Source organism: Zonotrichia leucophrys, chromosome 1A (assembly GCF_028769735.1).
Source record: "Zonotrichia leucophrys gambelii isolate GWCS_2022_RI chromosome 1A, RI_Zleu_2.0, whole genome shotgun sequence".
NCBI lineage: Eukaryota > Metazoa > Chordata > Aves > Passeriformes > Passerellidae > Zonotrichia > Zonotrichia leucophrys.
In genome coordinates this window covers 38693487-38707788 of record NC_088170.1, presented here as the reverse complement: position 1 = coordinate 38707788, position 14302 = coordinate 38693487, and the positions used below count along the sequence as shown (strand labels likewise).

General features: G+C 50.4%; 1 protein-coding gene across 6 annotated transcripts in view; it reads left to right on the top strand.

The window, feature by feature from the left end:
- The first annotated feature begins 10548 nt into the window (after positions 1 to 10548).
- CACNA1I (calcium voltage-gated channel subunit alpha1 I) overlaps positions 10549 to 14302 on the top strand; it is a 163141-nt gene continuing 159387 nt past the window's right edge. For 3 of the 6 annotated variants that reach the window (XM_064702365.1, XM_064702366.1, XM_064702364.1), the window contains exon 1: positions 10549 to 11165. The gene's annotated coding sequence lies outside the window, so the exon portion shown is untranslated. The remainder of the gene's footprint in view (positions 11166 to 14302) is intronic. The other 3 variants (XM_064702362.1, XM_064702361.1, XM_064702363.1) reach the window with 3 other exon arrangements.

Below are 14302 nucleotides of genomic sequence, written 5' to 3'. Positions count from 1 at the left end.
CAATTCACCCTGTGCAAGCTCCCGTGCTGCTTGGAAAACCATCTCAGCAGTGGAAACCTGCTCTACTGCCTGCAGTCACCAAACAGATGAGCTTCCCTGGGTGGCTGCCTTCAAAACCAGCCTTTAGGTCCCCTCAGCCAACCTATCTGCATGGTCAGGATTTTGTTTCCTCCATCCAGGGTGCACAACAGCACATGAAAATTATAAAGGAAGAGCCTGCCAATCTCACCATTCCACCGTTTTTTATCCCCACAGTTTTTTGTTCCCCCTGTCTGTTCTATGGGCTAGCAGAAACTCATTCTCCTCTGATATCTCATTTCATTCAAGCACCTGTCTTTACCTTCATCCTCTTTCTGCCCACTTACAGAATTGCAGAATTATGGAATGGTTTGTGTTGGAAGGGCCTTAAAGATCCTCTGGTTCTCTGGGAGGAGAGACCTTCCAGTAGCCCAGGCTGCTGAGAGACCCACTGAGCCTGGCTTTGGACACTCACAGGGATGTGGGGCGTGCACCCTGCTGCAGTGCCTCACCACCCTCACAGACAAAAATTTCTTCCTATTACCTAGTCTAAACCCATTCTCTTTATGTTTAAAGCCATTACCCCTTGTCCTATCACTATGGTCCATGGTAAAGAGTCCCTCCCCATTTTTTGCAGGATCTCTTTAAGTACGTGAAAGTTGATGGAAGTTCTCTCTGGAGTCTTTTGAGGTCAGCTGAACAACTCCAACTCTCTCAGCCTTTTCTCACAGAGGGACTGCTTCAGCCCTTGGATCATTTTTGTGGCTCTCCTCTGGATCTGCTGGAGTGGGTCTGTGTTTTTCTTATGCTGGGAGCCTCAAACACAGTATTCCAGTACTTATGGCTGTAGGCTCTGCCTACCTGCCATGGCTGAAGTCTTCTCCTCAGCCTTGGTCTCATCTCCCTGATGCTGCAGTTCCCAGATTTGAAAATTATTTCCTGCCTGCTTGCTCTTCCTTACGCTGCTTTCTTCCTTGGGATCTCACCCCAGTGGCTGTGAGAGCCCTAGCTGGCACTTGTATTTTGGGAGCCACCTGCCTGTCCCTCTTCACCACTTCTGCTCCTGCTGCATGCAGCTGAAATGTCACCTGTCCCCTGTCCCTGCCTGTGTCCCTGGCTGCTGAAGGTTCAGCTCTCAGCAGTGACACATGCAGAACACAGCCTGTGCTCAGGACACACAATAACCCTACAGGCTGCCTTTCAGCCTGGGCTCCAGCACACTTGAGCAAAAGGACTGAGATATTGCCCCCTGCTCAGAGGGGGAAGGTGACTCACACAGAGGCGCCCAGCCTGTCTGTGCCCGGGCTGGGAGGGAAATGCAGGCAGCCTGAGCCCTGCCTTGTGCTTCCCGTGGGCAGGCAGCCCTGCCTGTCGCTGGCTGTGCTTGCCTGAGCCACCCTGCCACCGGTGATGTCTGGGCATGTGAAGATGTCCCTGTGTGGGCACAGGCTGACCTTGTTCTGGCTGTGAGTGCTTGTGAACACGTGTAGGCAGGTATGTGAGTGCTGGAGGGCATGTCTAGGCACAGACAGGCTCCTGACCCCCGTGGCTTTCACAGTGTCTGAACTCTCTGCCTGGCTAATTTCAGACCTGTGGTGGCCAGGGGAGGGAAATGCGGAGAGTCACCAGGAACAGATGACAGCAGGGAGGCTGGAAGGGGGTGGAAGACAGAGTCTGAGCCTGCTATGGCACAGCAGTTTTGTGGCTAACAATGGCTCTATCCCACCTCAGGGCTGGCTCCTGAGAGCTCTGTATTTGGCCTGGAGAGCCCCAGTTAGTTAGCTTGATAGACAGGCAATCAGTAGCCATGGGATAAGCAACCTTCTCCCTGGAGCTGTGTGGCAGCCTTTTATCTAGGGAGGATGGTGTTGGGCTCTCTTGATTTGCAGATGAGATTAAGCATTTCTGAAATGCTCGTGGCCAGTCTGGGGTCCTCGCCTTGCTGCTGCCCAGTTGACATCAAGGCATCTCCTCTCTGAAATGGTGGCTTTGGAGTACTGATGGAGACAAGAAGCCACATATTTTTTCTGTCTACACACAGGCAAAGCATTTTTTGGGTGTCTTCTTGGTGTATTGTGGGGAGTTGTTCCACATAGAACTCTTCTTACTCTTCATCTCACAGTTTAAAATCTGGAGTCCCTTCCTCCCTGTCCAACCCACTAGCACCAGCCTGCTCTGCGCATTGCTGGGTCTGACCTCGTGTCCCAGTGGGATTCAGAGTGGAAGAGAAAGCTTTTCTGTTCAAAGTCTGCACATCAGAGAGGGCAGGATAGGGTGACCAGAGACATGCTTGTGCTGCAAGCTGGAAATAAACCCTGCTGTCCTTGCCCAGGCCTCCTGAGCAGCCCTTGGGTGCATACAAGGCCCACTGCAGTGCCATGCAGGCACTGCCTGGGTACAGCACTGGGGCAGCTCTGTCAGCAGGACAAACTGCTGTGCCTGACCCTGGTGGCTCTGTGCGTGTCCTGCAGCCCTGGCTGCTCACACAGCCCTCTTCTCCTCGCTCCATCCTCAGCCAGCGCACAACTCTCCCTTCCAGCTGCGGCGCGCTCCCAGCGCCCCTCCCCAGCCCGTGCGGAGGGCCGGCAGGCAATGCGTGGGCCCGGAGCTGGGCGTGCCCCCGGGATGGGTGGGCGTGGCCCCGGGATGGGTGGGGCTCTGGATGGGTGTGGCCCCGGGGATGGGTGGGGCGTGGGTCCTGGATGGGTGTGGCCCTGGATGGGTGTGGCCCGCTGCCGGGGGTGAGCGCTGTGCAGCTGCGGGGAGAGGCAGGAGTCTCGCATCAAGTCCCCGGCCTGACAGGAGGTGATGGAGCAGAAAGGGAGGGACAGGGAGGGTGGGAGCGATGGGGGAGCTGGGGGAGGGGAGTGAGAGACTGGGCTCTAGCCTGGGAGCAGAACAGCAAACTGGCTTATTATTAACCATAACCCCTGTCCCTTCCTAACCTTGCATCTGATACACTGTTCTCTGATTATTTTTTGTTTGTTTGTTTCTTTTTTCTTTTCTTCTCCCTCAGGCACTGCTGTAGCTCAAATTTAGCCTTCAATATTTATATCTTTCTGTCTCTTCTATTTCTTCTCTTGTTTAGAAAATATACTCAAGAGGACTGTGGGACTTGGGAAGAGTTAGAAACACGGGGTATGCCATATTGGTTTAGCTGATCTGCTCCAAGATCTGAATTTCTGCCCATGCCCTCCCTTCGCAGAAAAAGTCAACCACCTATCCCAGTGAAAAACACAGCTGTGTGATGGAAGGTTTGGCAGGAAACACCTTCCTCACCCTCCCCATGGCAGTGCACACCTTCAAGTGTCAGATTTGGTTTCCATTAGGTGATATTTGGTAATCAGGGGCTCTCCCGGCTGGCTGCTGGTAGAGGATGGCCCACTCTGTGGGTACTGAGCTGGGGCTGGATTCACGTCTGCTCTGCAGGGTGACCTTCTTTCTCTGGACCTCAGTTTCTTTGTCCCCGGGATGAGAACTAACTAAGTGCTTACGTAACATTTCTCCAGCTAAAAATGCTGGAGGAGATGCCTTGTTTTGTACTTCAACAATAGAAGAGAAAGTATATCAGCAATCTCTAGAGCTGGAAAATTCCTTGCTGGTAGCATCAAGTACCTGGAAGGGCATGTTCCCTCTGATGAAGGAGAAATCAGCATGCGCTGTGCTTCAGACAGAGCTGGAAAGAGAGAATCTTGGGGAGATAATCACCCCAATGGGAAAGGTTCCTCCAAGCTTACGTCCTGGGGATTTGATCTTGTTTCTTCCTGCTCCAGAGCCCAGAATAAAGATCATTGGATGAAATAAATTTTCACTTATGTTAGAGAGCAGGTGAGTCTCAAGCCTTTCTTGTTGTGCCAGTTTATACTTTTGATTCAGCAAAAGGCATCTTTGCAGCTACCCCTCCACTGCAGTGGTGAGTCCTACAATAAAAGCACATTTTCCTTTTCGTTCCTATATTGTTTTGTTCCTTTAGTCCATAGCTTCTCTGCCAGAGGGTGCAGTATGATGGAAAAAGGTTGAATCCATCAGTGGTTTAGGTGTCCTCTGTCATTTGTGCAGGAGTTATCTACTGCCTTGCCTGGGCTTTTGTTGCTCTCAGGAAAAGCAATGTCTCAGTCAAGGTCATGCCTTTCCTGAGCTGTAGCAAACGTGAAGGGCTCACTTTTTGTTGATCTTAAACCAGATAGACTTCCACCTCAGTACTTTTCCACTTCTGCCCTTGGTCCCAGGATTTCTTGGCCCAGGCTATGTTGTGCAAACCCATCATGAGGTGGCACCACAAGATTGCCTTTCTTTTTATTTTGCCTTTCTAAATCTTCCTCCTTCGCTCTTACTGGCCCAGCAGTCCTCTTGGTTTCTGACCCATTGCTGCTCCCTGCCACTCAGCAGAGTGCAGATGTTTGCCCTGGCTCCAAAGCCAGGTGAGACAAAGCAGCTGTGCAGAACATGGCACAGAGCCTCAGAGAGTTAAGCCAAAGGGATGGATGGGTGATGAGAAGGACTATCTGTTATTTGAGGTATGGATTTTCTCTCTTCTTTTTTTTTTTAAAGGAAAGTGCACATGCCTGAGAGGAGACTGCAGCCTGCCCTGGGTGCTCCCAGCTGCCTTTTTCTCTGCTTCCTGGCATAGCTGCTGATCAGAGGACACCTCCTGCCTGTTGTGGCCTGCCTCTGGCTGTGTGAGGGCAGACGGGGGCTGCCTGACAGAGCCCAGGAGCACAGCTGAGCCAAGGGAGTATTGGCTCTCCTGGATGCTGTTGACCCCAGCCTAAACGGAGCCTGTCCTTCTGCCAGAGGCATTTTGCAGACACACTTGTTAGATTGCCTATGCTCTCCAAATGAAGTGCTGGTGCTTCTTGCATGGAGAATGTACAGACTCCCCGTGCTGTCCTTTGGATGGTCAGTGGGGTGAAGCAGCTAGGAATGGCTCAGCTTTGATACTTGCTGGGAAACCCACTCTAACATTTTGCATGGAGATGAGAAGGTTTGGAGCAAGATGACAAATAGGTACTGTATGAGACTGTCCCTTAGGAACTGATGTACCACAGTCTAGGTCCAAACCCAAAGGATGCCTGGGGGAACCTCAGATCCAGGTTTCACCATTGGGTCCCACAGACTTAGATCTAGAGAAGATTCATAGAGGGCTTTTGAACACAATGCTCCTCTTCCCAGCATCTGCTTGAACTGCAAAGGTGATCTTCCTTTCCTGGATTGAGCTGTTGTGTTAAATTGGATTTCATCCCTTGGAGACCTCTCTGTCAAATACCCACTCTATCATTATGCTTTTCTTCTCTACAGTTGGTTTTCATAAAACCACCTTTTTGTAAATGGTCTTTGTTTCTTACCCAGAAACTTGTCTGCCACCATAGTTCAGAGCTGCCCTTTGGGGTGGAGATTCCCTTTTCTCTCGCACCCTCTTTGTTTCTCTTCTCTGCTGGAGGGATTAATTTATAATTTCCCCCTTGCCTCTTTCTGAACTCTCTTTTTCTTTTTTACCATCCCCTTCTTTGCTGTTTTGGATGAGGACATTCCAACTTTAGGATGTTACAGATCCACAGTGACCTCCTGTGCAGCTGATGGTCAGTTTGCAGCCCATGTCTGAAACGTGATGAGTGGCAAATGGGAGAGTGACCATGGCAAATGGGAGAGTGACCATGGCCCCAGTGTGCCATAAATGTGTGAGGGCGGTGCTGGGAGTGCCAGCCATGCTCTGGCAATGGAAAGACTTGTGGAGCTCTCACAGAGCCACCCTTTGCTGATGACAAAATCTGTTTTCTGGTCTCAGAAGTGGACAATAGCTGTCAGGGGCCGTCAGCCTTTCCTCCTGGAGCACCTGATGGTGTGACAGCTAGGGCCTGAGGCATGATGGCAAAGTGACATCATGCCCCAGGGCATTGGGCTGGAGAAGACAGCACCTTGCCAGCCCTGGGACACGTGGGTGGGGTCGGGAGTGGAGCTCCATGCTGAAGCAATGGGAGGGATCTGGTGCTCCTCCTGTGAGCTGTGCAGCTATCAGGAACAGCAGATCAGGAAGCATCAGAGGCTGTGACTGCCAGCACCGTGGCTGGGAGTGCTGGGCCAGGTCTGGAAAGCATTGGCAGATCTGTGTGAGGAGATGTGCTTAAGAGTCACAACACTGAATCATTTCCCAGAAATCCCCTGTCAGTCTAACCATAAACACCGGAGTGGAAGGTGGGGATGTGTGTTTCTTCAATTTCCTACAACAAAGCAAGCATCAAGGGGATTAGGAAGGCAATGCTGGGGAAAAAGAGAGGGAGATTTAGTAGGGAAGGGAACATTAAGATTAAGATGGATAAAATGCAGATTGAAGCTGTTGGGCCAGAACAGAAGAACTTCTCAGTCTAGATATTTAGCTCAGTGAGGTATATAAACAGAAACCTACAGCCAGCTCAGCCACTTCTCCCCCAGTGGAGTGAGTCATCAGCCCTTGGATCTAAAGTTAGGTTCACGTCAGAGCTTACTCTCTCTCTCTCTCTCTCTCTCTCTCATTTTATTTTTCTCTTTCTATTTTGAAGGATATGGGAAAAGCTGGGCACTGTCTCCTGGAAGCAGCAAACACAAACCCACAACAGCAACAGATGCAGGACCTGATGATGCCCTATCTGGGAGCACTGTGGCAAATATTGCTTTCTGTCTGACTGCTCCTCTTCCTTGCTGCATGCCCAGGGATAAGCTTGGACAACATGCAGCCATGGCTAACTTGGGCACACAGGGGATCCAGCTCCAAGGGGTTTTGTGCTCTCTGCAGATGAGCTGGAGGATGGAATGGGCTGTGCAGCCATCCCTGTGGCCACAGCAACAGGATTCCCTGTGTTTGGCTCCCATGGTCCATGCAGGGGAGCAGGATCTGCAGGAAGGGCTGGGGCTGGCTCAGCCTGGCAGGAGCTGAGGTGATGCCTGTGAGACTTGGCTGGGAGATGCCTTTAAATCCAGTGCAGGGTGCTGCCTGGTGGGCTCAGCCCACAGCACCTGCAGACCTGCAGAGGGGAGGGCTGCACCTCACTGAGCTGTCTCTGCAGTCTCTGCTTGGATATGGCTCCCCCTTTCCTGCCTTTTCCCTCTCCCCTGGTCCACCTTCCTAAGCAGCTACAGTGAATCACATACTTTCCTTACTCACTCACCAGCCAGTGCTGCTGGCTCAGGTGGTGACAGGAACAACGTGGGCTTTTCTGTTCCTCTCAAAAATCACAGAAAGAACAGAGGGGAACTCTTGGAAATGCTCTGGATGCAATGGTAGGAGCAGCTTGTGCCATGCTCACGTCTGATGTGATCTACCCCCAGGTCACTTCCAAGAAAGCCCATCGGTGTCACTCAGGGCAGATGACAAAACTCTCTGGAAGAGCACTGGGGGTGGCAGATGGAGCCGTGTGAGCTGCAGGACAAGGAGACCATCTTCATTCCCTTCCCTTGTGGATGGCGGAGAGGAGGGCCTTGCTCAGGCAGGAAAACGGCTTCCCAGCCCAATTGCTGCTCTGGAGGGATGCCTGAGCTGTGTGTACCAGGAAGTCCATGGAAATCCCCCAGAATGCATGGATGGGGAGGGCTGTGGGGATGAGGGGGCTCTGCTATGGAGCATGAACTGCCCCGGGCTTGCTCTTTTCACCAACTCCAAATCTGTGATGTGTTGAATGGCACATCTCCATTTCCCCACCCAGCCCCTTTCCCTCTCCCTTCCTTCCAGGTTTGTAACATGTTTTTGTCCATTTGAAGGGTTTGTCTGAGTGAGAGTTCAAATGTCTCCTTATGCCTGTGCCACGGATGTGCTGGAAGGCAAACAGATATGATCCTAGGATCAAGGCATGGGAGATGACCCACGGGTTGTCCTGAGTGTGTGTTTATGTGCCTCTGTCCTGCTGTGCCCCTCTGCATGCACTCTTCACCTCCCTGGAACATTTTGTTTCTTTTGCCTCTCCTTACTGCCCTGTTTCTCCACCCTGCCTCACCCTCTCCCTCTCTCTCCTGCCCTCCTCATTCTCTTTTTCTCATTTGATATTCATGCATGAATAAATTCAATTGCATTTTTCCCTGTTCCCCCTGAAGGGGCTTGTTGGTGAATTACAGGCATCTGAAATCATATAATGCTCAGATTCATCATTTCTGGGACAGAATTGAAGCCCTTCTATTTCCTGGGAAGGAATAATAGATGATTTTTATGGGGAGGGGGAGTGGTGAGTGCCTTGTGGCTGGTGAGGAAGAAGCCAAGGAGATTAACCTTGGCAGCACAGAGTGGCCCTGCTAGCAGAGGGGTAAAAGGCCAGCCAGCCTCTCCTCTGCAGGCGTGGGGAAGGCACGTGTGGGTAGGGATATGTGTGTGTGTGTGTGTGTGTGTGTGTGTGTGTGTGTGTGTGAGTGTGAGTGCCTGTGATCGCTGCATGCTCGCTGTGGTGTGAGTGGGGCCCTTAGGGAGGAGCAAACCTCTGAGGGACTGCCCAGAATTGGCTGAGGAAGGAGTAGCCTGACACCGGAGTAGTTCGAGAGGTTCTCTAGAGACCTGTTTGGGCACCTGCCTCAGCCAGTTTCTGGGACACTTAGAGAGTTCTGGTATCGCCCCAAACTCTTCTGTGGGTCTGTGGTTGTGCCCAGCACCACATCCCCATCACACTGAGAAGCTGAGGTTGGTATGTCCCAAAATCCTGCACTTTCAAGGGCTTCCTGTTGTGGATGGCTCCCTGCTCCTGGTGGGAGCCTCCAGCTCATGCAGGACAATGAACTCAGGGTGAGCACAACCATCTTTGGGGCCAAAGGTGACCACAGATTGTGTCTTGCACAGCTCCCATGCAAACAGGCTCTGACCCTGGGCAGGGAGAGGTCTGACCACCTCAGAAAATTATTATCCTGGAATAAAATCTCTTTCCAGCTCGTGGAGGATGAGTGGGTACACTATGGAGCTGCAGCCCTGGTCAGAAGCTATGAAAAAAGACAGGCTGGATTTGTCTGGGGAAGAGCTGCTTTTCATGAAAGCTGTTCATCAACATTTGATGCTCACAACATTCCTGTTGTTTGTAAGACTGCTCTCTTTTCTTTTTTAGCACTTCTGGAGCAGCCTGAGGATCCTCTAAGGGATGAGTTTACCTCTCAGGAGAGGCAACAAGATTAAACACTTTAAAAAGCACAAAAGTGTTGCATTAAAAGCAGACAGCCATTGTCTTTGTTCCAAAGTCTTTTAAGGGCCTCCTGAGAGACAGTGATGGTGCCAACCATGTTGCTCAAGCTCCAAGGAGCCTGGCTTATGTGATACAAGTGTCTAGAAGCTCCTTGACTTCTGCCTCAAGTCCCTGGCACAGCAAACCGAAGCCACATGAGATAAATTGCAGGATGTGTTTCACCCTAGGTGGTGAACATGTGTGAGTTACCTCAAGGTAAAGCCAGAGTGGTCTTGGCTTTACCAGAAGGTGGGCTTGCTCCACTGCCTTCCTGTGGAGAGTTCACATCCAAGGGTTCTGTTTCTCAGTATGATGAAAGTGCTTGGTTTCCCAGCCATTTGTAGTTTAGATGTGTTCATTACCTTGACCCAGCCATTCTAGCCATGCACTGCAAAGTCTGTGACAGCTGGAGTGGACATTGTCTTGGTGAGGAAGGTTTGGAGAGGCTTTGTGGAACCTGCAATGAAGCAGAGGAACTTCTGGGCTGCATTGTTGTGTCATACCCTAGCTGGCAGCTGGGCATTTGTTTTAGCTTCTTATTTGCAATATATGCCCATAGTAGAAGGAAGAATGTCTCCATGTCTTGTAACATGTGGAATTTTATTGGCCTGAACAGGAAAAACCCATGAAAGGCCTTCAGGAGTGCGATGGCTTCAAGATGAGGGGTCTGTGCTCACATGGGGCAGGGCTGCTCAGCCCCAGAATGGGACCAGTGGGGGCAGATGGACGTGCTGGGCCTCCATTGGATGAGGCTGGGGAGGCTGTACTCTGTTCCAGCCACTGGAAGGTGGGATTCCTGCACATTATCCATCCCCCTCATTTCCCCTGGCTTCACAAAGTGCCACGGGAAACTAATTTGTGGAGAGTTGTTCCCACCCCCTGAGTTCCAGTAACAGATCTGGAAGTAGGATGGGGCGGAGAGGAGGGATTGGTTTTAAGGGAAGGACTTTTGGGGGGAGGGTTTTTTGTTTTTTTAACTCTTCCCAAATGATAATTCTCTAACCTGCTTGATCTGTGGAGGGACACATGCTTAAAAGTCCAAGGAAAGGCAAGCATGGTGAGGGCAGTGCTCACCCAGAAAGGAAGGATGAGTGGGCTGAAGGCAGGGGCAAACCAGCTGTCCTGAGACCCCACTGTGGATGCAGGTGTGTCATGCTGTGCAAGGAGATTTCTGCCTTTCCTCCTGCGTTGTAAGAATTCCTGCATTCTGTGCCTGTAATTGTAGGTTCCCCCAAAGACATTTGGTGTCACTGTAAGGACGGTGTTTCACTCTCTCTGCCTGTACAGTTATTCTCTCTCTCTCTGTGCAGTTCGCTCCATAAGCCGGTGGTGAACATACCATGAGACAGAGAGAGAGCGAGACAGACAGAAACCACACACCAGCCCTTCCTCCTCACTTCCCCACCATGGAATAGCTTACCTTGCCCCCACCCACACCTCCATCACCTCTCAGCGTCCTGCAATTATTCTGACCCTCTCTCTGGTCCTTTTGGAAGGAAGCTTCTGTCACTTCTCAACAACACTCGCCTGGAAAAACACACAGAGGCAAAATCCCCCCAAGCCCTCCTGTGAAGGAAGAGGTCCTTTTTTTTAACCTCTTTTTGTTTGCTCTGACTCCAGAGCTTCAGACTCCAGCCTGAGCAGCCACAATTTCTTACCATGTATTCTCCTTTTAAACCATCTCCTTCCTGCACACGCTCAGTCCTCGCAGGCACGGATCTAACACAACTCCCCGCTCCTCGCCGGCAGGTTCTCTGCTCCCCATCACTCAGCTGATCCTGATCATTTTTTCTCCTGTTCTCCCCACCCCGGGCACCGAGGTGTGTGTGTCTGCGTGTGAGTGTGCCTGTGTGCAGGGGGGGAGGTGGGGGTGCCTTTTTTTTATCTTGGCGGGGGAATTTTTTCAAAGCATCTTCATTATTATTTTATTTTGCTTCTCTGACTTGGAGACTTCTCCCTCGGAGATTTCTTTTCCATGCAAAGGTAGGTGAGACGCATGCACACCTGGCTAACCTTGTGTCTGTCTCGTTTTGCTGTCCTTTTAATAGAAAACTTGTGCCCACCCGTGTACCTGTATCATTCCTGTTCTGTTTCATACCTGTTTCCTCCGGCAGAAGTAAAAGCTGAAGGTAGACATGTCTGTAATGGGAATAATTCTGTTTTTCCAGAGAGGAAAGTTGTTTCTGTGTGCATGTCCGGTGGTACGTGTATGTCCGAGTGCAGCGCCCATGTATGTGAAACTGCCTCTGTTTACCCAACAAGTAGCAATGATTGATTTTGGTCTGTGTTTTGGGCACTGGTGGTGGTGGAAAGGGAACAACTGTGTGTCCAGTAGTTCATGTCCACGAGCAATTGCAGCTGGGGATGTGGATCTCACAGATAATCAGCAGCTCTTTATACATGACTGTAAATGATACAAGGAGTGTGAATAATTCCAGGAATTTCAAATTTAGCCCTGGTTAGTTTGTTCTGTTATGATGGGGAAGGATGGTGGGAAAGAGGGAGGGTTACAAAATCTCCTCCCTGGAGAGGTAACTGCCTGAGACTTGTAAATACGTAACTTTTCCTAAAACCTTCTCACTGTTTAGGGTCTTCTTGGGTTTGGGGTACTGTTTTGTTTTTTTTTGGTTTTTTTTCCAAAGCAAGAGTTTGGTCTTGGATTCAGGTTTCCTAAATTGTCTTTTCTTGTTTTGTTTATGGTTGTTACTGCGTTTCAATTGCATGTGCAACATCCTGAAAAGGGACATGGAATAGGATGTACTTTAATTCAGCAAAATGCATCATCTTCTGTACATCACTGGAAGCTGTTGGCTGGAGTCAGGGGGTGGAGTGGGGTGGAAACAGAAGAATTAGAGAAGAAGAGAAACAGAAATAATGTTAGACCTTGTTGACTGGCAATTATCAGGCATATTTTCTGCCAGCACTGGTTTTCATAACCCTCTTGATGGTTACCTTTTGCTTCTTGGTAACAGCAGCTGTGTGAAAAGTACCGGTGGCTTGAAAAAAATAAAATGCCAGAAAGAAAAAAAAGCCCCAAATATATATATAATTTCCCTGCAAATTATTGCAGAGGAAAATGGTAAACATCTAAAGCAGAACTTGTTGTGCATTTTCTCTCTGCTAATAGGAGGTGTTTATCTCATTGATCTGGGGGCTGCTGCTGGTTCTGTGTCCCTGTCGCTTGGAGGACTGCTATGTAAATTGTCAGTTGTTTCTGTGTGCTATTGCAGAGCTCCTGATCTTAGATTTGGGCTGGTGACTGAGGGTTTATTACCTCAAAGAATGAAGGGGTCTGCTGACCCTCCATCTCGCTTACCCCTCAGTGTTTTAACTCTGACATGCAAGCTTCTCTATCAGTGGAAAGAAATGCTCAAGTACGTTCTTTTCTCAACACCCTATCTGCAAAGAAACTTTTAACTGAGAGCACTGCAAAGAGAATCCAAGAGCCCCATTTTTGCCCCCGTTCCCCTTTATGTTTTTAACCTTGTGAGCAGCTCTCCCCCAGCCAGCACTGCCCCTTCCCTGAGGTCTGGGCAGGCACACAGCCTCAGGCAGGAGGCAGCTCCCTGCAGGGGTCTGAGAGCAGTTATTCCTCTCTCCATTAAATAACAAAATAGTTTCGTGGCATGGCCATGGATGTGAGCTCCCTAGAAGGGCTGCAGTGCATGCCTGTCAGTGAAGGTGTGGTGCCACATCCTCGCCCAGGCAGGGATGGATCTGGGCACGGCGCTGGGGTGCTGCCCACGGCCGGGGCGCTTGCACCAGGCTGCCTGGGCACGGGGGCAGTGCCTGCTTGGCAAGGCCTGGGCCCTGGCTGCAGCAGGAAGGTGGGGACAAGCAGCTTCCCTGCAGATCTCACTGGAAAACTGTCTGAACACTGGCCACCTCCATGCACCAGGAGATGCACACGTGGCTTGCCAGGAGATCTGGTAGTGAATATCTCAGAGGAGAGTCAGGGGGACAAAGAAGCAGCTTTGATCTGCCACATCTAAGGGGTTTGCCTTGTGAAGCCTGGATCAATCTGACAGTGCCTATTATAAAGGGGGTTATGCCAACCTGTTTCATGTTTTATCTTTCAAAATCTCCCCTTGTTGCTGCCTTGGGAGTGTTCTCAGGCTGTGCATGTGGCTGATGCAGGGCCAGGGTGTCCACAGCCATCAAGGGAGCGAGGGGAAGCATCATGTGAGGGGGATGCTGTCTCACAAGGAGCTCAGAGCTTGTCTGTGGCCTTGGCTGGGGTGTGAGGAGATCAGCTGGGCACCCTGGGGTCTGTCACAGTGCACCTACAATGCTGGGTGAGCTTTCCTGTGTCCTCACTCCTGTCCCCACCAAGAGCAGCACCTTCCCTGGTGGTGCAGTCCTGAGCACCCTCAAGGTGCCAATAATGCACCTGTGCCCCAGGCTGCAGTTCTGGTATCTCCTCTAGTCCTGGGCTTGTTTGCTTGCTCCTTTCCACCAACCCACATCCCACCTGGCTGCATCTCTGCTGCCTGATCCACTTTTGCAGACCCCATGTGTCCATGCCCAGTGTGACGTGGTGCCAGCCTTACAGCCCTGCTCAATGTTAGAGCCCTGCAAGGCACACCAGGAGGATGTCCCACACCAGGGTGGCTTGTGCTGAGCCCTGGCCACCTCTGATTTTGGGAAAAGCCTGCAATTTCAGGCTGTGCTGCAAAGAAGCCACATGCTTGGTCAGCTTTTTTTCCTAGTGGAAAAAAAAAAAGTTGAAACTAATTTTTATTCATTTTTCTCAAAGAGAACAAGTGTCTACAGCTGGTAACTCATGAAAAGCACACACAGTGTTAGGAATCTTTAAAAGAATGGGGCACTGATTTAAAATAAATTTAATCTTTTATTAAAGTGAAGTCCCAGTCCTGCACATTCAAGCAAGCAGGTGAATTTCTGCAGTTGCCCAGAGCCTTACTAGAACCTCTGAGTCCATGGATGGGTTCAGAAATCAAGTGGTACAGGTGCATCTGCAAGATCATGTAGTACCATTTCTTAGTTATATTAAAAAAAAAAATATTAGATGGGATAATATAGAGCTGATTTGAAGGGTGTTCAAGATCTGTAAAACCTCAAACTGCTCTTGGAAAGCAGAATTTTCTTGTCAGTTATGC